The 16522-nt window shown below is 34.2% G+C and overlaps 1 protein-coding gene and 1 long non-coding RNA gene across 2 annotated transcripts in view; one reads left to right on the forward strand and one right to left on the reverse strand.

The window, feature by feature from the left end:
- Window positions 1–16522, reverse strand: part of LOC116422310 — a 129262-nt gene that overhangs the window by 111953 nt on the left and 787 nt on the right. The gene's annotated exons all lie outside the window — the stretch shown is intronic.
- MID1 (midline 1) overlaps window positions 2551–16522 on the forward strand; it is a 193087-nt gene continuing 179115 nt past the window's right edge. The window contains exon 1 of the mRNA XM_023500345.2: window positions 2551–2891. The gene's annotated coding sequence lies outside the window, so the exon portion shown is untranslated. The remainder of the gene's footprint in view (window positions 2892–16522) is intronic.

Consider the following 16522-nt stretch of genomic DNA (forward strand, 5'->3'; position numbering starts at 1 on the left):
AAGTAATTTTCTGAGAAAAGACTAATGAAGGAATTTCCACCCTAAATTTCTCTCCTCTCCCAGGTAATTTACCAGTTGGATTAAGGATTCCTTGACTGTTGCCAATTAAGCAATTTTAACTAGAAACTAAAGAAATGGCATTTTGTATATTTGTTTTTGTTTCTAAATGCAGTTTTTATGCTTTGATTTTTTTCTTTTGTTTCCTTACTTGATTCCCTGGGGCTAAGCTTGCAGTTTGATCAGTTTAGGTTGTCTATACCAAAGCTTCTTAATCTGTGGGTTGTGACCCCATATGGTGACATGAAACTAAATGTGGAGGGTCATGAAAGATTTGACAAGAGTAAAAGGTTTCTCAATGCAATGATCAAAAATTTATTCAAAATCTAAATGAATTCGAGATGTTTCTGGCAGTGCTTGCCTGTGTTGCATAGCATCACTTCACTTCAGCCTTGGTAACGAACACAAAACATACACACTTCACACTATACATGCAAGAATATGCCTCAGCTCAGGGATATTCCCGGGTGAAATGGGCTTGAGAATGGGAAAAGTTTAAAAAGACCTCATCTATAACTGTCCTTATGGCAAGCTTAAGTGGGCACGGTAAATAGAGTGCTAAGTCTTGGACTCAGGAAGACCTGAGTTCAAATTCAGCCTCAGACACTAGTGGTCAAATTCTGAGTAAGTCACTTAACCCTTTTCACCTCAGTTTCCTCATTTGTCAAATGAGCTACAGAAGGAAATGGTAAACCACTCCAGTGTCTTTGCCAAGAAAATGACACAACACTGTCCTCTCCTTTAATGTTTATTTTTCTTCTGTTAAGCAAGCTAATTATGTCACTCTTCATAATGCTCATTATTACCAACATATTATCTGATCAAATGAAGAGTGATTCTAACACAGGTGGGAGGAAGGGAACTAATCAAGAAGGAAGTTAGGAAAGGCTGAGGATTCCTGTGTTTTGGGAGAGCAGTAAAAAGTCGTGGAAGGAGATTACATCAAAGAAATGAGAATCCAATGAAGAGAGCTTTGTGCTTGGGAGCTATCTTAGGGGACAACCTCTTTCATCAGTTACATTCAACCACATACTCAGGAACACTCGGGGATAACAGTCATCTTTAGAATGGGTCCCTTTGCCCAGTAGATCAAGTCCTGCCTGAAGTGCTGAGCTTCAGAGCCAGGGTTAGGAGATACAGTTTGGGAGGCACTGAAGCTAGTTGGTGTCCTTTGCTTAAAAAAAAAAAAAAAAAAAGCTTATATTACAGTATGTAAAATTACTAAGTTTTCAAAGTGCTGGGAAGGCATAAATTATGCAATGAAACATAATTATCAAAGATGATGTATGAGATGCTGATTTTTCTTGTTAAGTGAATGATGTCAGTAGCAATTTAGAAATTTATATTTTTAAAATTATTCTTCTCAACAGAGATTATTTTACTATTAGTTGCTACTGCTGCTGTTGTTACAGAAACCAATACAAATTGTGGGCTCTTTAAAAGAATTCTGCCTTCATTATGTCCAGGTTTTTTATTTTCTGAAATTGAAAGGTTGGTTTCACTTAGTTTGGTATTGACTACAGGTATGTGGGGGGAAGCAAAAACTCTAAAGTAATGGTTGAATAATATATAGTTGGGAAATATCTCTTTCTTACTCTAGGACTGGGAGTTCTTAACCCTGGGGTTCTAGGAACTTGATAAAATATTTTGACAATAGTATTTCAATATATTTGTTTTTCTTTGCAATCCCATGTATTTTACCTTATGTATTTAAAAAACATTGTTCTGAAAAAGGATCCAAGACAAAAAGGGGTTCTCCTTCCTAGAAGCGCAAGTTTAGAACAAGCTCAAAAGACTCATGAGTGTATTATAACTGAAGATCACAACATATGTCAGAGGCAAAAGTATTTTTCTTTATTTTTTGCATGAAATATGTATGTATATGTATATATGTATAGACATATATACATACGTGTGTCTTAAAAGGTCAAATATATGTAGATGTGATACCTAGATTAAATAGATATATTCTTCTGGAGAAAAACATTTCTTAATCCTAGTTTTGCTGCATTTCAATGGATTTGTTTGCATTTTCCTTTGGATTTCATTCAGGTAGATTTACAGTTAATCTATATGGAAATGAAGTAGATTACTTTCTTCCCTTTTCTATGTCTTGTTTTGTTCAAAGTTCCATGGGTAACAATCTGCTTTCTTCCCTCGAGAAGTTAGTGCAAAACAAGGTCTCCTATATAAAAATAAGGTCCTGAGTAATGAAATCTTTCTCTTATAAATAATTTCACACCTTCCAATATACTTGACTTTTTTTTTAGTCACTATTTAAGATTCAAGATTTCACCCTCTGCATCCAGTTTAACTGAGCAGTTAGATAAGAGTGGAAATCATCTCTTATACCACAAATTGACTTCCCTCTTTGTAGCCTTAGACACAGTTTCCAGCTGCTTTCAGTCTTTTAAATCCTTGAAAGCTTTCCTAATCCTCATGTAGGCAGCCTTTATGTGTTATACTTCCCTCCCCTTCCTTCTGATTGGTGAAGCTATTTCATGGCCTAATTCAGCCAACTACTACATATCCGAGCCATGATTTGAAATAAGAGCCAGGCGGTCGGTTGCCTCCCTATGCCTGACTTTTAATAGGCTAGGAGAAAAGGGTTGAGAAACTTGACATTGTCTTACAGAGAGTTCCGGTGGCAAAAAAAGGATTTAAAAAAAAAAAAAAAAGGAGAGAGAGAGAGGGAGGGAGAAAACTTGCTTGTTGTTCACCTAAGAAACCTTTCATGGATTTTGCTGCTTTTTTACGACTCTGAGCTTTCCCTGTGAGTTTAAATGCTGACTGTTCCGTGCTGGATGGATGATGGGATTCTAAACATGAGGCAGGTAAGGTACATGTTGGGGAATGAATGCTCAGGACACAGAAAGGGGGAAAGAGCTGCTTTGGAGCACCAGGGCAGTTTGCTTTGGAAAGCTTAGTAGAACTGTCACTTTTATTTCTGATATATTTCTCCCGGGAAAAGGGAATTGACTTTTTAAAAAAATGTAGAATGAGGAGTTGAGAAGATTCTCCCAACGTCCCTTTTCTCAGGCTGCGGTTTTTTCCTTGATGTTGGGTTGCTTACTAGACTGTAAGGACGTAGAATCTAGCTGTATAACATGTAAATCAATTCCTGTTTGCTGCAATTGATGTGTATTGTATGGAAGGTGTCGGAGTTTCTTGACTGCATCCGATGTTTCAAGTTTAGAATAAAGAAAATTGAAAATGGGGGAAAAAAGAATTGCATGAAATAGTTTGGAGCATTTTAAAATTTAAAAGGTGAATACACAATATCAAACTGGTTTGTGGAAACTATAAGTGAATGTCCAATGTTTAAAAAAAACTTGTCTTTTAATGCAGTTTATAAATTATCTTTTAACTTGCTTTTGAAAGCATTACTAAATAATAAACAAATGGAGATCATCTTTAGGATAATTTTTAAAAAAAGACTTTGAATTCTTCCTTTCTGAAGGACCAGCTTCTTCCCATAGCTGTGGGGCACTCACAAAATACTTTTATCAGCTCTGTAGTTTACGGTTTTGCTGTTTAAAAGCAGGCTGTGCAGTAAAATGCCCCCAGGGCTTATAATTTAAAATTTCAATCAAAGTTGTGAAAAAGTTTTGAAAATCATTGTTGAGATCTTGAGATAAATACTTTAAGGAAAAGCAAAATAGCAGTAGCTCTTTTGCATTAGACATAGTTTTGAAAATAGCATTTTGGCAATTCAGAATAAAGCATTGAGTGGGAAAAGTTTGCACCTGCAGTGAAACCATAAGAATTTATCACTTTTTCTTTTATTCTCATAAAAAAAAATTTTTTTGTTCTACTGAAATAATTCACTTTAAGTTCATAGCTTTTTTTTTTTTTTTTGGTTTGTTTGTTTTTTGACTGGATGATAGATGCTTAAACTTATTTCATTTTTCAAAAACCATAAGGAAGTAAATCAAGAAAGGCAGGTCTTGGTTGATTGATAGTATTAGTACTTATTGTTTGGCCTTTTGCTTGTTTCACTTCAAAAAGTGGATTGTAGAAAAAATGAGCTCTTGACAAGTTTGGGTTGAGTGAAGGGAAATACATGTGAGTCTAAAAAGTGGCATGTGTTCTCAGTTGGTAGTATTTTTCAGTTGGTGATATCTCAGTTGAGACATTTCTGGGTGAAGATTCATTCTCTTGAAATTAGAACTTTATTTTTATATAAGAGAGTCAGAAGATAATAGGGAAAGAAAGTTCAATGTAATAAGATATTGGGGGAAATTTTTAAGTTCTTAGCAAGAAACAAAAAGTTATTTGACGCTGTCTGGCTGCCACCTGTCCCCCTCTTATATGATCTTATCAGTTTTCACAATACTATCTCCAATCTAATTCTCCTGGGTGACGGATGACTTCTGTGTTTGCATCCAAAAACCAATCCATCCATCCAAAAGTTGGGCAGTTTTCTGAGTAGGGTATGCTCAGGAGACCTTTTTATTCTCCCTGGCTACCCAACTGAAAGAGCCTATGAATTCAGACCTTCTGACTTTTCAAAGTTATGCCATAAGGCTGGTGGTTACCTTTTGTAACCACTGAGTTTTGGTAGGTGGGAAAAAAGAAATGAAATGGACAGGATGGGGATGAGAATTGGCAAACACTATGACTCCTGAGCCTTGGAAATTTCCTGTACATAATGTTCAGAGGACAGGCTGGAGCAGAATCTAAGTGCTTGGAAACCTGAGATGATGCAGAATTGTTGGCATGGTTCAATTTTAACTTTTTAAAAATTTCTCTAAAGGAAAATGATCGTGAAGAGCAGACACGTCCTATTGGATCCACCAGTCAATTTGTCATCACAGCCCTCAGTGCTAGCAGGATTTGCAGGGTTAACTATCAAACAGGCCCGTGTGTCATCAACTTAGCAATGAAATTCAATATCATGCCGATGAATGATCTGTCCCAGAGACTGCTGAACAATAATGTGTGGGCTTAGAATAGACTCCTGCAATAGACTCTCCTCAATAGCAGACAAGAAATTGCCAGCAGAAATAGAAAGCTGCTTGTCAAAATGATAAGATTCAAATAGTGTTGGGCTCTCTCTGTCAGTACAGCAGACATGGAATGGGTAGGAAGTACCATTAAAGTTAGATCAAAAGTTAGATCAACCCAAAGAAAAGTGTTAAACCTGATGCTTCTTTATCAAGAGGTAATTTCCAACTATGATCAGGCTTATTTCTATTCTGATTAGAAATAGAAAACCTGACTGAAACTTCCTGAGAATAAAATGCTCAGTTTCCCAGGCAAATGCTTAGCTACAACCACCTGTTCGGAAACCTTGGCCAAAAACAACAGGTTTGGCATTTGGCAGTCTTGTACCTACAGGGATGTTCCCCAAACAGTGAAATATCCTTGTCCCCTAAAAAGGGAACAATTGTGTCCTCAAGCTAAAAATATTTTCAGACAGAACTGGTCAGAATTGATGGACTTAAGTTTTGAGGAAAATTCTGTTTGTAAGATGAGACTTCAAACTTTGTCTTAGCAAATAGGCTCTATTAAGTTTCCTTTAAAAATCTCAAGAGACAAAAAGGGACTGATTCAAAATTTAAGCACCTCCTAAATTCTCTCAGGGAAGGTGATCCTACCATTATTAAGGAAGCTGTGGCTCTGTGTGATTAGTCTGTTTTGCATTCTTTGGGTTGGTATTAACATGCCCAAGGGCATCTGGTTTAATAATGAAAGTCTTTGTATTAATCTTTCCTCTGAGGATTAGAAAGTGCTTTACAAACATGATCTATTTATTCACTAGTTCACTATTCACATCCCAAAGAGAGGTAGGTGGCAAATATGATCCTATAGGACAAATGGTGAGACAGGAACAGTGAGGTTAAGTACAAAGATATACAGGGAGTTAGTGGAAAGATCAGGAATGTCCAGGGCAGCTGTAGCCATCAGAGCTAAACTATCTTCCTAGATTTAGGCTCCCAAAGGCTGTTCTAGGGATTAAAGCAGATCCAGTCTTATCTGAATTAAGTGCCTATAAGCAAATCTCATGGTTTAAAGAGGTGCAATTGGAAATGGAATTATTTGATAGGTTGAAGTTGAAGTTACTGAGTTGAAGGTAAAGCCTTAGAACTCAAAAGGCTTTTTCTGTGTTCATTTGCTAGAGATACAAGATCATACAACTTTTATGCCATTTTATACAAAGAAAACTAAGTAACTGGAATTTTAGATATGCATTTGAAAAACAGACAGATGCAGATGTTAAAGTTTCTGCACATGGTTTATATATTCTAACTTCTTTAGCATACTTTTAACTTCTTAATTTCTTCCTTGCCTTCACTGTTTCTGGATACATTACAGCCACAAGCTTCCCTTCCCCCCATAAGCTTAGAGATCCTTATTTGTCATATTTTTTCCTTCTTTAAAATATTTTTGAAAAGGCCTTTTGGGGCATATCTTTCTGTGATTACCATTATTATTATTATTATTATTATTATTATTATTTCGTGTATGGAAACCATAAACTGAAAAATAAAGTTAATTAGTAGCTGGATATTTGTAGTAGACAGCCTGACAAGTTTGGAGAATATGTGTATATGTGTGTTGTCTGCTTGCTTTGATCACTTGTGTGGTAAATAGACATGCAGGGTAACTATGGCAACTTGAGCTGTAGGTTTGTGAGAACAGAGCAGACTTAGTTAATGGACAAAGGATAGTTTGTTAGAATAGTTGGTTATGATTAGATAAAGGTGGTACCAATCAGGACACTTTAGATGCATATGTTTTAAAGAATTAATCCAAATAATTTTACGTTGTCTATAACTATAAAAGAACAGGTAACTTCCATTTTATTTTATTTTTAAAATTCAAAGGTTTTTTAATGTATTGAAAAATTTGAAATTCACAAAGCATTATTGAAGCTAAACTTGATTGACTTTTTTTTAGAAAAGTAATTAGGAATATCTATTTTATTTCTCTGGTGTTTCTTTTTATCATAATTTTTTCTTTCTGCAATTTTAAAAGGCTAAAAAATAAACCCCAAGACTTTGATTGGCATACTTGTATTTCATTTACTTACCTATAGAGGTCAGGCTTGAAGTTTGGATGATGAAATGCCAAGCCCTGGACTACACTTGAATAGTAAAAAGATAGACTTAGGTTGGTTTGCTTTCTGGTTAGACAATTAATTATCACATCTTTAACCTTGAAGTAAAGCCATTATCAGATGAAGTTAATTCTGGAAATATGATATCGAGTTTGATCTAAATTAGGAAGGGGAAGGGGAAGCAGAATCAACTAAAATTCTAATCTATGACTTGGGAAGCTTATTCCTTCTTGTGATTAAAGGGTTTTCTTGCCAAGAGTCTTTATTTTATGTAGAAATTTTCTCAGAGATTAGGTCTAAAATTCTTTTTCTTAACATTTACTTTATGAACTGGTCAGTTCTAATATCTCTTAGAAGTCAAGAGAGCACTACAGTGTTGGAAGCACATTCAAACCAGTAAAACCTCTTGCCTCCTCCCCTTCTGACTAACCATCTTCCTCCAAAGAAACTATGTATAGCTCCAATACAATTTCATGAATGTTAATGGCCTGATGATGAGCATTGAGGGTTAAGGGACCTACCATACATTGAGGTTAGGATTAGGATGAAAGGTTAAGGGGACTTTGGAATGTCAAGATTTTAAATTGTAGGGATAGCTTAGAAGATTCTGTTCTGATTTAATCTATTGAAGAAAAAGATAAAAAGAATAAAAATAGAGAAAAGGTAATATGTAAGCCTTCTCAGTAAAAAAAAAAAAAAAAAAAAAAAAAAAGCTTCATGATGACAGGCACTATTGTATCATTTTTGTCTTTCTAACCCTGGTCTTGTACGGCACCCATTAGAGAGAAGAGCTTTAATATGTGCTTGTTGATTGGAATTGAATTGATAGTTATATAAGGAAATGAACTTTTGGAAGTTAATTGGACTTCAACTTTCAAAAGTTCATTAATTATACAAATTATGGAGCAATATTTTAAATTTGGTCAAAAGTTAAGTTTGTTACTTCAGAAGTTTTATGTAGTTATAGGAATGCTCTCTTGACATCAAACTTAATTTTTACCCTTAGCAGCCTTCATCTACTGTTCCTAGTTGCTGCCATTGTGGATCAAGTAGGACAAGTCTTTTCTCTTTCATGTGACAACCCTTCAGATCCTTAATGACAGCCTTCATCTCACTCTCATTCTTCTTTTCCCCAGGCTAAACATGGTAAATTCATCATATGGCATGATCCCAAACTCTTCGCCATCCTCGGTACTCTTCTCTGAAAGCTCTCAGTTTACATGTCTTTCCTAACATCTGGTGGCTAGAACTGAATATAGAACTACTGATGAGTTCTGAACTAAGTAGAATCACTTCCCTAGTTCTGGGTCCTCTGCTTTCTTATTGCATTCTAAGTGGAATAATTTAGGTTTCTTGACTGCTATGGTACATTGTTGATTACCTTCTGAGCTTGTAGTCTACTGAAACCTTAAGATCCTTTTTTAAAAATTAAATGAACTTCATAAATATTAGCATTAAAATAAAGCAGCTTTATATCATTCCTTAAGATTTGCAAAGTGCTATACATATGTAATATGTTATCTCATTTGATGACAAATATAAACAAAGGCAAGAAGACCTTAGAATGAGGATTGTACATCTACTGTGTACAGTTATGTTTTAAATATATATTAAATTTAACATGGCATTCCAAAAGTCCTGCTTGTTTCAGTCGCCTCAATTTCTTCCTTTTCACTTCTTTGGGTCTTTAAAGAAAAGCTTCATTAAAACTCTATTTTGCTACTTTCTTGGCATTATTATCATTCCTCTTCCTCTCCAATACCAATGAAGTAAAATAAAGGTCTAAGCAAACAAAACAAATGAATACACTGGCTGCATCTTACTCTGTCTTATGCTATTAGTTCAGTCAAAAGTAGAGGAATAATGATTCATCATCAGTCTTTTGGAATGATGACATCATCACATTGATAGAATTCTTAAGTTGTTAAAAGTAATTTTCCTTGTGATCTTATTGTGCTCCTTTTTTTTCCTCATTTCACTCTATATATCAATTTACAGTCTTCCCAGGTTTCTCTGTATTTATGCCTTTCATTATGGCTTATGGACATAATGATATTCTCTTCCCTTCATATATCATAATTTTTTCTTTCTGATTTATGGGTACTAACCTAATTTCCAGTTTTTTTATATAAATGCTGGAATTTTGAAAAATTTCCTCATTTTTTAAACCATCTTTTTTATTGTTCCTTGTTTGCTCATCAAGTCTCAAGTTATTCTGAACTTTAGATACCCTGGAGAGTAAGAAGTATTTTTGTAGATTTTTTGTAGATTTCTTCAAAGTATTTTTTATAGATTTCTTCTTCCCCTCTTTGGGATACATTATAGTGGTATTGCTGGGTCAATAGGTACTCAAAGTTTACCAACCTTTTAGTTACAAATCAGTTTCCAAAAGGTTAGATCAATTCAAAGTAATATGATGATGATAGTAGTGGTGGTGATGCAAATAATCAATTTCATTTATAGAACACATTAAAATTATCTCACAGCAGTCTTGGGAAGTAGATGCTATTATTATCTCTATTTTACAGATGAAAAAAATGAGGCAAACAGAATTAAACTGAAGCAACACCAAAGCAAAGATCTTGTCCTGCTTTTGAAATCTTTCCTAATTTTTTTTTAAACCATCTCTTTTTGTTGTTTTTAGCTTGTTCTTCAAGTTCCAAGTTATTCTGAACTTTAGATACCATGGAGAATAAATACAATAAAGGGAAAAGAATGCTTTACAGCCAGAAATTGATAGAACACAAAAAAATCAAGAAAAAAATCATTAAAATAGGTTCATGTTTTTTAAATAATTGTACAAAATATAAAGTAATAAATAAAAGATCCTAAGGCAAGGAGATGAATTTTGCTTCATGGTTATTATTGTGTCTATGATTGTATCTTGTGAAAATGAGATCTTAGGGGACATAGCCAATAAATCTGAAGTTGAATTAAAATTCAAGTCTTCTAGATTCCAAATCTTATGCTTTATCTACTAAATGACCTAGTTGTCATCACTCTTGCCCATAATATATTATCACCTTTTCTACTTTTCAGAATCTGTTATCTTTCTTCAAAATTCCTGAGACATGATGAAGTTTTGGGATGGGAATGAAACCTATAAGTAGACTTTATAATGGATGGGCATACTTTATTCATAGCCCCACCATCTTTCCTTGATTCCTCCAATAATTGTCTTTTTTTTTTTTAACTATTGTCATCTTTGCCAATCTGATTGGTGTGAAATAGAACCTTAAAGTTGTGTTAACTTGGATTTATCTTATTAATGATTTGAAGTAGTTTTTAATATGGTCTTTAATAGCTTGCACTTTTTTCTGAGAAGTTGCTTATGCATTTTCTTTGATTAGAAAAATATTGGGGAATGACATTAAAATAATGATCGATTTTAGGATCGATAGAAAGGATCTATAAAAATAAAATTATTAAAATAATGGATCACATTCCACCAACATCATCATAACAATCATGAGGCAAAATTTGGCTTCTTCCCTTAGGATTTCTTATTTGTTTCCCAATATTTTGTACGATTGTTTAAAGAAACATGAACCTATTTTTAACGATTTTTACTTGATTGTTGTGTCCTATTTTTGACTGTAAGCCCTCTTCTCCCTTCATTGTTCTTACTCTCCAGGGTATCTAAAGTTCAGAATAACTTGAGACTTGATGAGAAAACAAGGAACAATAAAAAAGATGGTTTAAAAAATGAGGAAAATTTTCAAAAGCAGGCTTGGTGTTGCTTAGGTGATTTATATTATCAACAGAGAGAATTATTTTCTTTTAATTTTTTTTCTATAAAACAACACAACTTTTATATAGAAAATAACAGAACAAAAATAATATGAAGTTGATTCTCAAGATAAGTAAAGAGGTAGTAAGAGGCTATCTTGATGAATTCAAGACGCCTAACTGTCCACTATGGATATGAAAAGAGTTTGGCAGATGTGATTGCTAAGACATTGCTAGGGATAGTCAAAAGATCATGAAAAATGGAAGACACATGATAGTATTGGAGTAAGGCAAATGTTTTACCAATTTTCAAAAAGGGGGGGTGGGGTGGGGATGGGAAAGAACAAAGTCCTTAAACTATAGGCCAATGAGCTTATCTTTGATTTCCAAGAAAATTCTAAAATGGATCATGAAAGCAATGAATCAGTGATTACAAAGAACCAACATGACTTCATCAAGAATAGGTCAGACCAGGCTGACCTCATTTCCTTCTTTCACAGAATGACTAAATTAGTAGATGAGGGGAATGTTGTGGCAATAGTTTATATAGATCTTAGCAAAGCTTTTGCTAAAGTGTTTCTTATTATTCTAATAGAGAAGATGGAGAAAGATAGATTAGGTGATAAGACAAACATTTACAACTGATTGTATCCTAAACTCTAAAAGCAATTGTATCTAATGGATACTCCAGGGATGTGTATTTAGACCTATGCTATTTAACATGTATATCATTGACTTAGATATAAGTGAGTAGAAAGCTCATAGAATTTGCAACTGACACCAAGCTAGGAAAGATAGCTAACACAGTAGAGGCTGATTAGGGTCCCAAAAGGTCTTGATAAGCTAAGGTAGTAGAGTAAATGTAATAAGATGGAATTCAATAGGAATAAATGTAAAGTCTTCAACTTCTCAAATTAAGATGGAGGAGACATAAAACTACAAAAAAAAAAATCTGGAATTTTTCAAGTTCAGTGGGTACCACCAATGAGAAATAACACTTTAAAAAGGCCATGTATTGCATTAAAAGGGAGGAGGGCATAGCTTGCATTAGGCTGATGATAGAACCACTATCATTTGCCCACAATAGATTTTATCTGGAGATGTCTGTTCGGTTCTAGACAATACAGGGACAACAAGGTGGTATAGTGCATAGAGCGCTGAGCCTGGAGTCAAGAAGATTCATCTTCTAGAATTGAAATCCAGCCTCAGACACTTACTAACTGTGCGACTGTGGGCAAGTAACTTAACCTGTTTGCCTCAGTTTCCTCATCTGTAAAAGGAGCTAGAGAAGGAAATGGTAAACCACTCCAGTATCTTTGCCAAGACAACCCCAGATGGGGTCAGAGAATCAGACAGAACTGGAAAATGAGTGAACTGGACAACACAGTTTAAGAACGTTTATATTCCTAGGTATTTCCTAAAGGATTGCCTTTCTCCACTTTTCCTCCTCAATCTCCTTGCACCTCCAAAAGGAAAGTAAAAGAGAGTGAAGAAAGATTCTGTTAGTAATTCTCATTTGGCCCAGTGCCTGATCCTCAGGAGACCTACCAAATTCCTCCAAGTTCTTGACATGTAGGCTAGTGGCTTATTTTAACCTATTAGTGTATTAAATTGATTCATTGTAGTAGCCTATTAGGAGCAGTGTAAGCTAGAGATACAGAGTATAAATACCTTGCCTAAAGCCATTTAGAAAGTTAGAGGTTGTTATAGAAATAGAACATTTAAAATTAAAAACTGACATTAAATTTTTAAAAACCCCAATAACTTTTCAACCTAATAATCTATGAGTTCGATAGTGTTTAGATAATGCATCTCAAGATTTTGCGGCAACAACATTCCATTTTATGCATTTCAAAATGAATTGCATGATAGAACTCCATTAGTTTGGGGGGGGGGGTCATTGGATTTACTAACTGGATCCTGGTGGCACAGATGGAGCAACAGAGAAATGACAGCTGTCACCAGATTCTGCCTTTCTGGATCTTCTAAGAAATCATAAAAGTTCAGTAAAGGGAAAACTGAATAAAAAAATCTTTGAAACCATAAATTTTTATTGCTCCATTCTATTCACCCCCAAGAAGTGCCCATTCTATCCTCTTTTCCATTCCAACAATTCAACTGGCAGGACTGAACAGGTTAAGTATAAACAATATTGTTGTGGTGCAATTAATACAAGACAATAAGATACCAGTGTCATATGACAGTACTCTTTGTGCACAACAGAATATTAATACATATTATAAAACTTGTTTTTAAAAATTAGGGACTATAAAAATTGATAGTGAAATTTAATCAGCAAAAAGATACAGTTTTGTGATATAACTGGATGGATGTGTGGTGAATTAATTAGAAAGTTTCTTGAACTTACAGTCATGATACCTAGGCTCTGGCCCAAATTGTGTGACTATGGGTAAGTTATCCCTCCCTATAGCTTCAGCTTTTTTTTAGATAAAAGAGGGTTATGCTAAGTAATTGCTAAAATACTATGACTAATGTCCAAATATGTAATTGAACAAAACACTGTATCCAGGGACAGACAATATATGAAAATATTTTATAAATTTTAAAATGGGCAACTAGGTTGTATCCTTGATAAAGCACTTGGAGTCAGGAATACCTGAATTCAAATCAGGTCTCAAACACTTATTATCTGTATGATCCTGGCCAAGTCTCTTAACCTTGTTTACCTCAGTTTTCTCATCTGTCAAATGAGCTGGAGAAGGAAATGGTAAGACACTCCAATATCTTTGCCAAGAAAACCCAAAATGGGGTAAGAAAGAGTTGGGCATGACTGAAATACTGAATAATAGTAATAAATGACAAACTTTAAAATAGCATTCAAATAAAGAGTTCACTTGTTTTATACTATAATTGAGCATAGTGAAATATTCCAGACAGCAGTTTATGCCAATAAGCAAGTCAATAAGTTATTAAACAGCTGTCATGTTCTTGATATACTTAGTAGTATGAGGTGTTCAAGATGACTAGTAACTCTGGTGTGAGGGCTTGCTGAAGTCCTCTTCAGGGCTACTCATCCCCCTTTGGTGTCTACCTGATTTGCCCAACTTTCACCTGTGTTTCCAAGAACCTGTAGCATGCTCAGTAGACATATCCCAGAAGAATATCTTGGCAGCTAGGCTAAAATGGTTTGAGGGAGATTTGTTGGTGAATTGGGAGGATGTCTACCCCAAGCGTATAAAGACTTTCCTGAATGGATGGGAAATGAAAACAATATTCTTTCAAAGACTAAGAAAGTGGTTAAAATAGATGCTGTGGAGTAGTACTTAGAGCTTAGAAAGACATTAAAGATTCTGAGCTCATTTACTTCAATCTGGGGGTCATCTGCAGTTGTCTTGCTTTTTGTCCTGCCATTAGACTTCCATGACTCAGGAAGATAGAATGAGACTGACAACTTTAAATCCAATTCTATCAGGAGAAACAATATATATAAATACATAAAAGTAAATATAAACTTATGCAAAGTAGATATATCCGAAAACACTCAGAACTGAGATCAAAATAAAACTAACATGGGTCAATGTATCCACAATTTATTATTAAGCTTCCAAGCTTGGACTTTTTTTTTTTTTAAACCATTATTTAGTGATTCAGTTTATATTCCATTATTTAACTTGAATGCTCCAGAAAATGAGAGATGACTTAATTATTCCAATAATCAATGAAATAAAGTCTTTAAAACCAGACAGTGAAGTAGAATGAGTGATATATTTTTGCATTCATATTTGCATTCCCAATTTATCACAGTGCTTGGCACATAATAAGTGTTTCAAGTATAGTGAATGTTCAAAATTGTAAGAAGAATGTTTTCATTCAGTCATTTAATATGCCCAATTAACAGTGATTAGTACAACCTTCTTAGAACTGTACTAAGTCAGAATGAGAAAGACCCTAAAGTACCATCTAGTTCATATTTTTCGTTTTTCCGATAAGGAAACTGATGCCCAATGAATGTAAATAATTAAGGTAAGATACAAGTTGTTAGATTAAGTGATTGGTCTAGATAATTGAGAGAACATGACCTTTCAGGTAAATAAAAATTGAACAGAGACCCTTTAAAATAAGTTATAAATATGATTTGTTTAATCCTTTCAGTCTCAATATGAAAACCCTCTCTTTTTCCTTTCTGCTTTCCTGCACTCCCCAATTCAGATATCAGAGCTAAACAATTCAAATATAAGCTATGTTTTGTTGGTTGAATTAATACAAAATGATGACACCAATGTTATATGACAGCAGTGTACATGGATAACAGGACATTAATGCCTGCAGATGAAGTCTACATTGTAAAACTGGGTGGGGGAGGGTAAGAATTCTCATTATGTTGGGTCATTGTGATTTGACCTACTTTTGTTTTTCTGCTTGAAATGGTGTCATTGTTAGTTATATCATCTTAGAGATTGAACTGTTTAGCATCCTTTTTCCTTTCAGTGTCTTCTTAAAAGTTTCGTAAATTTATTTCTGACCTTCAAGAAGCTAGATTAATCCCATTGACCTAATCTTCTATATGGAAGAAGGGGCCCTATTTACTAACAAAACAATCTAAAATATACTTTTCTAAGACAGCTGGCTATCTTTGACTTGATCAAGGGCCATTGCTGTCATTGAAACTGGCCATTCCAGCTTCTATTTATCAAGTTTTCCTTTCTTTACATTAGAGGGTTTTTAAGTTACATCTATAGTTGAATCATCCAAAAGGAAATCTGAAGTAATCTTTTAAAAATTGTTTAATTCCAACCATAGGCTGGAGGTTTTTCTAAATGTGGTCATTTATACTGCTCCTTCCTTGCTTTACTAAACTAAGGCAAAAAGTGGTATGAAAGTGATGATTTTAGAATCAGAATATCTGGATTCACATTTATTATTCCTTTATTTTTTACATATATTTTGTACAGATGTTTTTATAGGATCATGTGTTTAGACCAGAAAAGGCTCTCTGAGGTCATCTAGTTCAACCTCTTCATTTTACTGATGAGAAAACCAAGATCCAATGGAATGTAATGAAAAGGTTGTACTATATTATTCACAGAGTATTTTCCCTTTTCAAGCTTACTTGACTTCCTGTAACTTTTTCTTTATTTTCTCTTTCTTTCTCTCTTTCGCTCTTTTTTTTAAAAACCAATTTGGGAAGCAGGATGGTATAATGAATTGAGTGCAAGAATTGGAATCAGGTCTGAATTTAAGTCCTATCTTTAGGATTAGGATAGCTGTGTGACATAGACCAGTTTCTTACCCTTTCTGAACATCATTTTTCCCTTTCCATAAATTTGAGATAATGAAATCTGTGGCATCTATTTCATAAGCTTGGAATGAGAAAATATATGACTATGAAGTACTTTGTAAACTGTAAAGCTCTGAATAAATAATAGTTGTTATTAGTTCTGATTTTGCCCTCTTGGGCAAAGCTGAACATAGCAGCTATTTCTACTTCCATATGACAACTTTTAAGTTATCATGCTTTCCCAAGTCTTTTCCAAGCTCATCTTACTTTAATTAACTCTCATATGGCATGAGATTAAGCGCAGTACTATCCTGGCTTCTGGCTATGTTAATGTCACTCAAAAAAAAAAAAATAGGCTAAACTGGACATGTCATTTGAACAGAGAAAAATTGTGGTTTTGAATAGCATAATTAGGTTAATGCTCTCTGTTTACA

Source organism: Sarcophilus harrisii, chromosome 3 (genome assembly GCF_902635505.1).
Source record: "Sarcophilus harrisii chromosome 3, mSarHar1.11, whole genome shotgun sequence".
NCBI classification, from domain to species: domain Eukaryota; kingdom Metazoa; phylum Chordata; class Mammalia; order Dasyuromorphia; family Dasyuridae; genus Sarcophilus; species Sarcophilus harrisii.